At 34.3% G+C, this 11,825-nt stretch overlaps 1 pseudogene; it reads right to left on the reverse strand.

Annotated features, from left to right (window-relative positions):
* Positions 1-8,979: 8,979 nt before the first annotated feature.
* LOC143569796 (uncharacterized) lies at positions 8,980-10,370 on the reverse strand (annotated as a pseudogene).
* Between the last annotated feature and the right edge of the window lie 1,455 nt (positions 10,371-11,825).

Genomic DNA, 11,825 nt, shown 5'->3' on the forward strand with positions numbered 1-11,825 from the left:
TTTATAAACAAATAAAATCTCTACATTTTATATTTTTCATTTTAGAAAGATGAATACAAATTGTATTTTTATCATTTTCTTATATTTTAAAGTTCAAAACTTTAAAACTTTTATGATTACCTTGTTGTTTATGTTCTCGAAAAAAATGTAACATTTAAAATTCTTTCAAATATGCGTATGAGAGTAATTAGAATTAGAAAAATATATAAACTCAAACATACAATTTACCAACATAAACTATCTATGCTTTTCTTAACTTTCTTTTTGAATGACGGTATGATATTTAAAACACGAATTAGCAACAACTAGCCCTCAAAACACAATAATTTTACACTGTCTAATCCAATCTATTTCAATTTTTGTAATACCACTCATAGAAAGCTATCGATTGTTACTTCCTTAAAAGCTGAACTTTGTTTTCTTATATATCATGTTACAGAAGAAAAAAAAAACAAAATATGGAGTTAAGATTGTGACTTTGTGAGTAAGCATCCATTAAGATTTTATTAATAGGATTTTTTTAAATAAAAATAGACATTGTTAGTTTTACCTATTAGAAAAGAGAAATAAAATCAAAGATTACAAGAGTCAACATCTCCCAATTTAGGCCTAATTGACAGCTTCTAGTAACCGTTATAGGCTCCATTCAAGGGATTGAGAAATCTTTTTTTATAGTGTTTCCTATTATGTTTCCAGTCAACATGTATTATTTATATTCTCCTTCCATTGTAACTTTAACAATATACAAGCAATATAGAATACGAAGCTCTCTGATTATCAAGTATATTGATTACATTCATGTTCATTTCAACTCTTTAATTTCCAACATTATCTAGTTGTACAAACGGACTACACCACTCGTTACATACTTGAGCTTGGATCGCTAAAAGCTCAAATCAAGCAGGACTTAAATAAGCAGTGGCGAAGCTTGGACTAAGATACCGGGGGGGACTAAAAATGTATACAAAAATTCACAAACGATGGGGGCTGGACTCAAATTTTCAGCCGAAAACACCTAAATTTACACTACGCATAAAAAATTTCTGACGAAAACGAGTAAATTTACACTACTACGCGAAAAAACCGGGGGGTCGGGGCCACCCCCAGCCCTAACTAAGCTTCGCCAGTGTAAATAAGATTGAGTCCGAACTCGGGCATAAAGGTAAGTTTATTTGATAAAACAACCCAAACCCGAGTGTCACTTATTGAACTTGAGCATTCTCATGAGCCTAAACGAGTATTTTATTTATATAATTTTTATTCAATTTGTTATATATTTAATTATATAACACCTATTATTATGATTGAATTATAATTAAAAAGTAATTAAATAATATATTTTGTGTTATAATGCATACACATTATACAATGTGCACACTACATGTTGGAGCTTATGGAAGGTTAGAAATGAAACATTTTTTGAAAACATGCGATTCTCAATTAATAGAATCAAGAAGGATATCCGAAGAAATAGTTTTCTTTGGTTTATAAATAGGGGAAAACTCATTGAGTTGGATTGGGATTCTTGGTGCGCTTTTCTATTTTGATGGATGTTGTAGTCTTGGTGTAATATAATTGAGTGTTCGTTGTATTTTGTCTAGCTTTTAGCTAGCTTTGTTTATTCAATAAAAATTTGGCGTTCAAAAAAAATATATATATATATGCACAGTAGCACACTACTTGAGATTGAATAGAAAGAGACTAATAAATAATTTATGTAAATGATAAAAAATTAACCTGGTTATTTTGTTTATTTAAAATACATTTTTTTACTAATATAAATTAGCTTTATTTTCATTTAACTTCGAAGAGTTATTAAAATATATTCACGTGTAATGAATTTTGTAACAAAAGAAAATAATGAGATATCTTTTACAAGTTAAATCAATATGAAAATGCATGATTATAATTTAATACATGCGTATACATCATTTATATAAAAACTAGTATATTACACATAGCTTTTTATTGAAACATAATTATATATTATAAAAAGGAAACTAATATATTATAGGCAAATTGAAAGTTATAATTTCAACTTTAAAAATCACTGCTAACAGTCCAACTTTTTCACTATTTTTGTCTTAATGGACATCCATTAAAAAATACTTAACGTCGTTAAATTTGTTTCCAAGTTTCAAACCGATGTTTTAGGGCTTTGGATTGGAAGAAGGATACGTTGACTAATGTAAAACTTATCTAAAAACGGTGATCCAAATGACGAAACAATGTTTCAATTCAAATGTTTGAATTTTCAATTAACAAAAATCAAGCCATTTGAATCACCGTTTCGAGATAAGTTTTGCATCAGTCAACTCGTACAACTTTTCCGATCAAAAGCCCTAAAACATCGTTTGAAACTCTGAAACAAACTTAATGATGTTAAGTATTTTTTAACGGATGTCCATTGAAACAAAAATAGTTGAAAGTTTAGATTGTTGATAGTGATTTTTGAAGATGAGATTATTATCGACCAATACATAAAAAATAAATTATTTATTTCCAATTTGCCGTTGCGTGAGAAAATTATTATGATTGGACATGCAAAATAAACATATAATATATAAAGATAATTCAATAACAGATAATATTTATAACAGTTTTTGTTTTAGTTGGAAGTGGGTACGTTAACGGACCTCTTATGGTTGATATTTAGCAGACGTGGTCTGTTTTCATCCCCTTGAAATTTAGTCAGACTAAACCTTCTTCTTTTGCTTTTCAATTTTACCTGTTTCTTTTAACATAATTCCCAAACTACCCCTTCACACCGAGATCTGAATAAGCCCAAATCCCTATCTGGCCCAGAGATAACTACTAACCTATTTGAATTTTATGGATTTAGTCCAAATGAATTCATATCAGTTTTGAGTCTAACCTGTAAGCACGTCCAGTTAAATGTAGCGTGCTCATGTTAACCCAACGTGTTCACAGGCTGACTTGTTTAAAGTTTAAACCCATTTATAATTTTGTTTTTATCCAAAATATGTTTTATGTAATAAGCTACCCTATTGGTATATATTTGTAGTGGTATCTAGATATACACTTGAGAATATATGATTCAGGAAAATAAAAGCAATGTGTAAATCACAAAATAAAGTATAAACATGAAATAATTTAAATTGTTTTTCGGGTTAAACATGTGTTATCCCGTGCATGCATCTTACATGTGTGACATGATTTTCAAAGTGCGTCGTGTTTGGGTTCGTTTCGAGATATACTCACCAACCCACATACATGATTCGTTTAACATTCATAATCTTAAATTACACTAGAAGTTTAAATTTGAATGAAAAAACCCAAGTATAAAACAAATTTGCGAAAATTGGTCTCGAAAATGATTTTTTTTTTCATTTTAACTCGTATATCATACTAGGGGTCTTCAATCTTGTATGATTCGGTTTTCCTGATTCTCAATGAACACTTCAAATCATCGTACGTCTCGGAACTCGCACAGCTGCCTTAAGATGAAAACTTACAAGAGAAATATAAAGCACGATTAGGGAAAAAAGAAGAGTCTTCATTCATATAAACTAAGTGCTGGATGATTAAGAGGTCTGAATGATTAAGAGGCTCTGAACCAGTAAGTGCTGAACCAGTAAGTGTTGTTTGTTTCGACATCTGAATGACTATGCAGAATGACTATTTTACCCAAATAAGCTATTTTGTGCTGAATTAAATATATTCATTTAGTCATGACCTTAATAACTGTACAGAATGACCAAACTTTTATTACAAACAACCAAAATACATCTTAAAATTAGTTCATCAAGGCATTGACACAAATAACTTAACAATACACCAAGTAGACAAAACCCCTAAATATCAAACAAGGCTTGAGCTATATCTCGACAAACATAACACCGATATTAATACAACTTATTCACTCCATCAACAGCAAACACCGCATTGTTAACATATTGGAGATGATGCACAAAATCGTCAAGATGGGAATCACTAATTCCTCTCAGTTCAACAAGAGAAGGCTTCTTTTCGAGTATATTCCTCATCTAAAACAAGAAATCACATTCATCACTTGGTTGTTTTTATTAATGTATAAAATATAAACATACACTTTATTCACTAGTTGATGTGTTATCAATATTATCATAATATACCAAGAAGATGGGATTTCTCAGAGCACCAAAAGTAGAAGTGATCTATATTGGGGATTCTTACAGCCAAAGATTGGCCCGAGCTATCAGTTGGTATTCCCTCAATCATGACTGATGAGCAATCTAAAGTGTTTCTTAAGATTGATAGGGTCTCTGTATGCCCGTGGTCATCCTAAAGAAATGATATGTGCAAATCAGAAGATGGCAAGAGTGAAATTACCAAGTTATATTTATAATGAACCTAATTAGATGTGAACAAGCACAATAGTCTCATATTATAAACATAAATACATAATTATAGATATTGAAGTAAAGAATAAAAAGCATCATCAAAGCCATTCCGTACTGGTAAATAAAATTGATATGCACATAGCAGCTATTGCGCTAGAAAAATGTTTTGTCTCACATAGTATCACCTATTGTTCACAATCATATACTATACATTCAACCATACATATGCAAATCAGTAACATTTTGATCGAATGCATCAAGTATATAACATAGATCAGTAGATTTTCATGTGCTTGGTGCTAGTTGTTTACTTTCCTGAACATCATTGACTTAAATTCAGCAATGTGTTGATTTATCTAATATATAAACAAGCAAAACTACTTTCAACTCAACTGATTACATCATTGATCCTTGATAGCGATTATCCACCTTAATTGAAAATTTGAAATCATTACAACAAGCCTTTGACTTTTACCTATCAGATTACTCTAATTAATTTTCCAATTAGTAAGACAAGCTGAGCTACAAACTTAACTGCTTACAGCCAAAATCTATTATACCATATATGTTACCCCTGTACCCATTAAACTACTACAGGCATATACCTACACCTACATATAGAAAGCAAATACCTTGTATTGGTTGGAGTAAAAAGACTCCCTTGCTTTTTAATCTTTCCGACTCGAACCGATGCAAGAGGTATACACAAACACCTCACCAGCAAAGCGACTTCCGACGACTCAAAATGCTGATCACCAAAACAAACATCAGCGACTCACACAATCAAAATACAATTCAACACCTAATTACAACAACTCATACTACCTGACTCAAATGCGATAATAACCGATCTTCGGCACCGCTAGACGCACTATTACTGTTACTGTTACTAACCTTGAGCAAGGGCTTCAACCTCTCATCTGCTCAACACGCGCCCATCACCAGCATATCAAGCGCCAGTAGCTACCGAATAACCGTACCGTGTTCAGTGTATCGTTGCATCAACAGATCACTATTGTTGTCTCCATCACCAGATATTGGAAAGCTAGATCGTTTTAAGATTTGTGTAAGCGATTTTGCGGTTTTATCTTGATATTTTAATATATTTTAACGTTTTTTTGCGCTCTGCCCACCACTTTCAGCCAGCAATTTAACACTAACATTCTGCACCTCTGCCCTTAACATCTTCCCAAACAACCCAAAACCCAAAAAAATAACTCAAAGAACACCCCTAATCTCTACCCTAATATCTAACAACTATGACTAATCTTATAAATCTAATTAATTCATGTTATAAATACAAACTCTATATACATGTTTAGCAGATGGGAGAACAAGGATCGAATGGCTCATCAATTTTGAAAATAAAAATCTCAAATTGCTATTGAAGAAAACAGTTACCTGGTTGAGGGTCAGGAGGGAGAAAGACTGATTGACTGGTTGAGGCATCTGTACGTCGTTGGGAAGCATCACTATAGCAGCACCGGACCATCTATATCATCCAATCCAATCCAATCCATCTTTGTAACTTCTTACACTTTTCTCAGATAAAATATCGACATTTATTTGAGCATCTCTTCCATTTATCATCTAATCCTTACTAAATACAATACACGAGACCTAGTAGTGTAGAAATTTCTTCTCTCCATTTTGCTGCACCTAACAAGCCACTTCATCATAATATAAAAATACAAACAAAGTATCCACAAATCAAAAAAATAAAGCATAAAGTGTTACAATTTATATAAATTTGGCCAAAAGTCTTTTCTATATCTCAAATAAAAAGGCTACAAACATAAGTAATTATAAGTACGTGTATATAAGCTTGTCAAATAGGTTTGGAAGCATCATGCATGTCATTATTGTAATACTAGCTAAAACGACTTTTATTGTTCTATGCTAGGATATCATGCACAGAGGACCAATCACTCTTCATTGTCTGTATTCATGTTCATGGCATTATATGTGGAAATAAAATTGCTAGTGGTTGCTCCACCGCATTGAAAAAGTCATGCTCAAACCCATCGCATTAAAGAAGCCATGTTCAAACCTTTCGACAAACTATCAATCCACTTCTCAAAACTAGAATAAAAGCAGAGCCACATATACAGTAAGTATAAAGACAATGATGAGTGACTGGCCGATCGTGTGTGATTTCCTAGCAAGAAAACAATAAAAGCAGGTTTGGCCGGTACTACAATAAACATGCTCGACGCTCCCCAACCTATTAGACAAACTTATATACAAGTATTATACAATCAGTTATGATTGTAGCTTTTTATACATAAACTAAGATATAGAAAGGACTTTTTGCCAGAATCCTATAAAATGCAACACTACTTTATAGTTTATTTTGCGATATGTGAATACTTTCTGTATTATTATTTTTTGTTATATTCTTTTTAACTCTGATCATGTTGTGGCTTGCTATGTGCCAAAAAATGTAGCAAAATGGATAATAGAAAAAAAAATCCCCACTATAGAACTTGTGTATTGAATTTCACCATGATCAACAAGTGAAAGAAATGGTCAACAACTACTAAATCCGAATTAAACAGAAAAGAACAAGAGGTTACAGAAGATGAATGAGAAGTTATGGATGTTAATCAACAGCTAAACAACCCTTTATATATATGCTTCTAGTACACAATAAAAGAAAAACCAAGACGCAATAGTTGTGATCCTCTAATGAATAGAGATTGAGTCGGCGGAAAAAATTGGTACACCTATTACAGGGGCTACAAATACACTCAATAAAGTTCTGGAACATAGTGCGATAGAGAGAAACTGTGTAACAACATTTTTGCATAGAAGAACAAAGTTGAGGATTTGACTATTCATGAGTGTGACAAGATCGTATGTAAGCGCGCACTGAATGAGGAGGTGATCGTAATATTTTTTAAGATTGTCGAAGACCGCAAATTTGGACAAGTAGAAACACGGTTGCCGATTCTGTTAAACATGATATATGACTACTTTTGGATTATTTTTAATTTTTTTTTGTGGGTAGCTTTGGATGAATTTTTTTTATAGTTGGAATCCTTTGTGTAATTTTTAAACTATATTATTTTAAAATATATAATTTTCAATAATATAAAATTATGTACTTTAATTGGACAATGTTGTGAAATTTGGTAAATTTCTCTATTTCAAGGGTGGCTTAATTTTGTCATTTTTAATGAATCGCATTCCATTGTTTCGTCTTTGCCCGTCTACCAAACAACATAAAATAATGATTCATTTCATCCCCATATGAAACCTACATACAATATTTATGGTTTGATTTGGTTTGTATTTTACATATTTGGAACCTTATACGATTTGATATTGGTTGCGTATTAACTTACATTATGAAAGGCAGCACATCCTTTTGAAGTAATGTGGATCTAAATTACAAAATAAGGATTATATTTTACGGTTTTTAAACTTGATAATCGATTAACCCGAAACGCGAATATCGGAGTTGTTATTCGGTTTGGGGTGACATTTTCAGATAATTTACCCAAATAACCTGACCCGAATCGATTAACCCCAACTAACCTGAAACCCAAAACCCAATTAAAATAATCAAACACCACCCCCTAAATTTGGAAATAAGTATATCGATTGCGAGCAGCGAGCCACTGATTGTTGAATCAGATTTAACTGTTTTTGGGAAAGCGGAGGTATGTAACACAGGAAAGGAAAGAGGCTGAATTGAATCGAGGTTTCCGGAATAAACCAAGTTATGTGGGTTATACTTCAATTTAAAAAAAAGGGGGTATTCGAGTAAAAAATGTAAAATTCATACCTACCCAAACCAAAAATAACACGGATGAATCAGTTACCCAATTTTTCATACCAGAAACCCGATCTACCTGAATCGTAGACAGATCGATCGGCTTAATCAGGTATCCTTTAATTTCAAAAGGTCTGGTTGCAAAGCTAACACTGTGTTTCCGAGTTCATTTATTGATGAAAAAGAAATGAAATGGATGGAAAAAAAATATTGTTGTGTTCTAGAGGTTTTTTTTTAAAGAAAGAAAAGAAAGGATATTGGAGAAAATTGTGTTCGTGAGTTTCATTAAACGAAAGAAAATAAAACAGATGGAAAAACATGAGAAATAAAGACAAAGTTGGATGGAAATATTTTCCTTTCTTTTCTTTTCTCTTATTTAATTGAACTCGAGAATAGAGCGAGTGTAAGAGATACAAAGATGGGAATTTTATTAGTTGTAGGGGCATTTTAGTAAACGACACAGAGGTTCATAATATTAAAAAACTCCCCTCAAACTGATTGCAGATACAATCCTTCTTTTTACACCTTACACTTATCAAACTATATTTATGAAACAGAAGAATAGAGGTTCAGTAAATAACTTGTGACTTCCTAGTAATACTATCAAGCAATCAAAATCTTGGTAGTAAAGCCACATTAAAGGAACAAAATTTAAAGGCTACAATGAATCACAAATATAATAAAAACACAAAAACATTCAGAACCACCTAACAATATCAGCACAAAGTATAGAGAATTCACATGGATGCAGATGCAGGGCAGAAACTAATAAAGAAACCGCCTCGATTTAGTCCGCGATCCGCATCAACGACTGCATTTCTTGTATATAACAAATCAAAACATCTAATCGATAACTTATCACTTCAAAACGGTGTTCCTACGCAAAGGGCGCGCTGGCTTTTTAGAGTAGCAAGAGTTCCACTCTCCTCCGTCCTGAGAGTAATAATCCATCGGATAATCCGCAACATTCTCCTCTAAACCCTTCAAACCATTATTATTGTTACCACAACAATTTCCCATCTTGCCGCACCAATCACCACCTTCATCGCAACCAGAGTTCTCATCAACCACATGTTTCTTATTATCTTCTTTTTCCCACCAACCCGGAAGATCACCAAGAGCAATTTCCGCTTCAAACGGAGTCAACAACGGCTTCACAAACGCGTCTCCCCAATCAATCGATAACCGAGGGCACGCAATTTGAATCCACGCATCAACCGATTCACCAAACAAAGCAATTCTCGCAGGCGATAGCTCCGACATTAAAATAATCGTCCACAATAAACCCTTTCCTCCATCTTCTTCTCCAACCGATCGAGAAACCTCGGGTTCCCTTGCCTCGCTAACGTCCCCAACACAATCCCCCAATTTCTCGCACCTTTCGTCTTCAATATCGCGTTCTTCCGACACTCTTTCATCCCCTTATGATCATACTCTTCCAAAAACAACGACCTGATATACGGATCGTACCAGAACGCCTTAATCCCCGGGTTCGCAATCATAAACGCTTCCAAATGAAACCGACCATCCGCCACAAATACTAAAACAACTTCCCTTACATTAACATTATCATTTACATTATCATTTCCATTATTAAACGGACTTATTGATATAGTAGGTGCAGTACACCCCAAGACCTCCCCAGCCGACAACGGCTTTGCCTGCGGAACCAAAACCCTAAACCCGCAACCTTCCAATTCGGCTTTCGCAGCTCAAATCGCCATCCCAAACTGTATCGTACCTGCGAGCACAACCTGAATCGAATCTAAAGCTTTGAAGTTTAATTTCACGGTTTCGATTAAGCGTTGGACGTCGATTTTAATATCGACGAAGACATAAAGGTAGGGGATGACGGTGTGGTCGACAGGGACGAGGCAGCTGTGGCTGTAATGGATTAGTAAGTCGGCGGAGAGGTCTTCGACGCAGCAGGCGCCGTAGGTGACGTCACCGAGGATGAAGCAGGTTTCGATGTCGGCGAAGGTGGTGAGGATGTCGGAGATGACTAAGGAGTACATAAAGAGGCCTTCGGGGAACTGGAGGGCGACGCGCTTGGCGCGGGTGGATTGGACGCGCCAAATGGATTTGTGGATCTTGAAGTTGTAGTTGGAAGGGATGAGGAAGATGGCGGCGTTGAGGGATGGGTTGTTAGTGATGGAGTCTGGGATTTGGTTTTTGATGAAGCGTTTTGGTTGACGGGTTTGGGTGGTGGTGGTGGGAGGTAGTGGTGGGAGTTGGAGGTTAGATTCCATGACGGTGGTGCGGTGAACAGATTTCTGGTGGTGTTGGGGGGTTTAAGGAGGTTGAAAGTTAAGTTAGGTTTAAACTTTGGTTCTATCAAACCAGGCCAGGAGACAGACAAATAAAACCCGACTCCCACGCCCGTCAAACGGCACGACAGCGAGGAGCCGGTAAAACCGGGTGAGATCAGGACTCGAACCCTGGGAAGCCAGGGTCATCTCTCATATCTCCCAGATGGAAAAACATGAGAAATAAAGAGCAATTTGGATGGAAATATTTTCCTTTCTTTTCTTTTCTCTTATTTACTTGAACTCGAGAATAGAGCGAGCGTAAGAGACACAAAGATGGGAATTTTATTAGTTGTAGGGGCATTTTAGTAAACGACGTAGAGGTTCATAATATTAAAAAACGCCCCTCAAACTGATCGCAGATACAATCCTATTTTTTACACCTTACACTTATCAAACTATAGTTATGAAACAGAAGAATAGAGGTTTAGTAAATAACTTGTGACTTCCTAGTACTATCAAACAATCAAAATCTTGGTAGTAAAGCCACATTAAAGGAACAAAATTTAAAGGCTACAATGAATCACAAATATAATAAAAACACAAAAACATTCAGAACCACCAAAGAATATCAGCACAAAGTATAGAGAACTCACATGGATGCAGATGCAGGGCAGAAATTAATAAAGTAACTGTCACACCCCGACCAAGGGCGGCGGAACATGCCGAGGTGTAACGATTGTCCATAAGCACATGACACTAATTAAAGTGACAGTATTTAATAAACTCATTTCATTTCACAACATCGAAAATGTCACATAACAATTATCCATAAAATAACCATAAACAAGATATCACAAAATATGGCAAATTTGATATTGTTCATTTTTACTAATATCCTAAGGTCTTTGATGTTGTTTTCTTCACAATCATAAATCAACCAAGATGCAAACCTGCAACATTTCATAAAATAAAGTTTGTCAACAAAAAGGTTGGTGAGCAATTCATAAGTTTAATCATATTAGTATATAATAAAGATAGCCACAAAACTTGCATACGAAACGATAAATAAAAGTGGTAATTTGGATAAATAGATATCGCTAAACACATTAGAGACACCTAGCTATAAGGGGATACCAAATAGTCTAGGATTTTATAGTTATCGTTAATTGCATTACGTTAACGACACCTTGCTATAAGGGGATGCCAAATAGTATAGGATTTTATAGTTCCACCAACCAAAAGCGATAAACACATAGGCATATAAGCATAGAACACCAAATCGAGCAATTATTTAGGTAAAGTATACAACTACGTTTGTGGTTTAAGATTCTAATATCAAGCATTTTGTTGAATAAGTATGAAATGTCACCCCCAAAATAAAAGATGGAAAATGGGGTATGAAGTACTCACCTTCAAGTAGTAAACTTGAAAGATGATAATTTGGAGATTTGTCGA

This window comes from Bidens hawaiensis, unplaced genomic scaffold, assembly GCF_021521415.1.
Source record: "Bidens hawaiensis isolate Kalapana, Puna unplaced genomic scaffold, B.hawaiensis_p1.1 tig00024652_1, whole genome shotgun sequence".
Lineage (NCBI taxonomy): Eukaryota > Viridiplantae > Streptophyta > Magnoliopsida > Asterales > Asteraceae > Bidens > Bidens hawaiensis.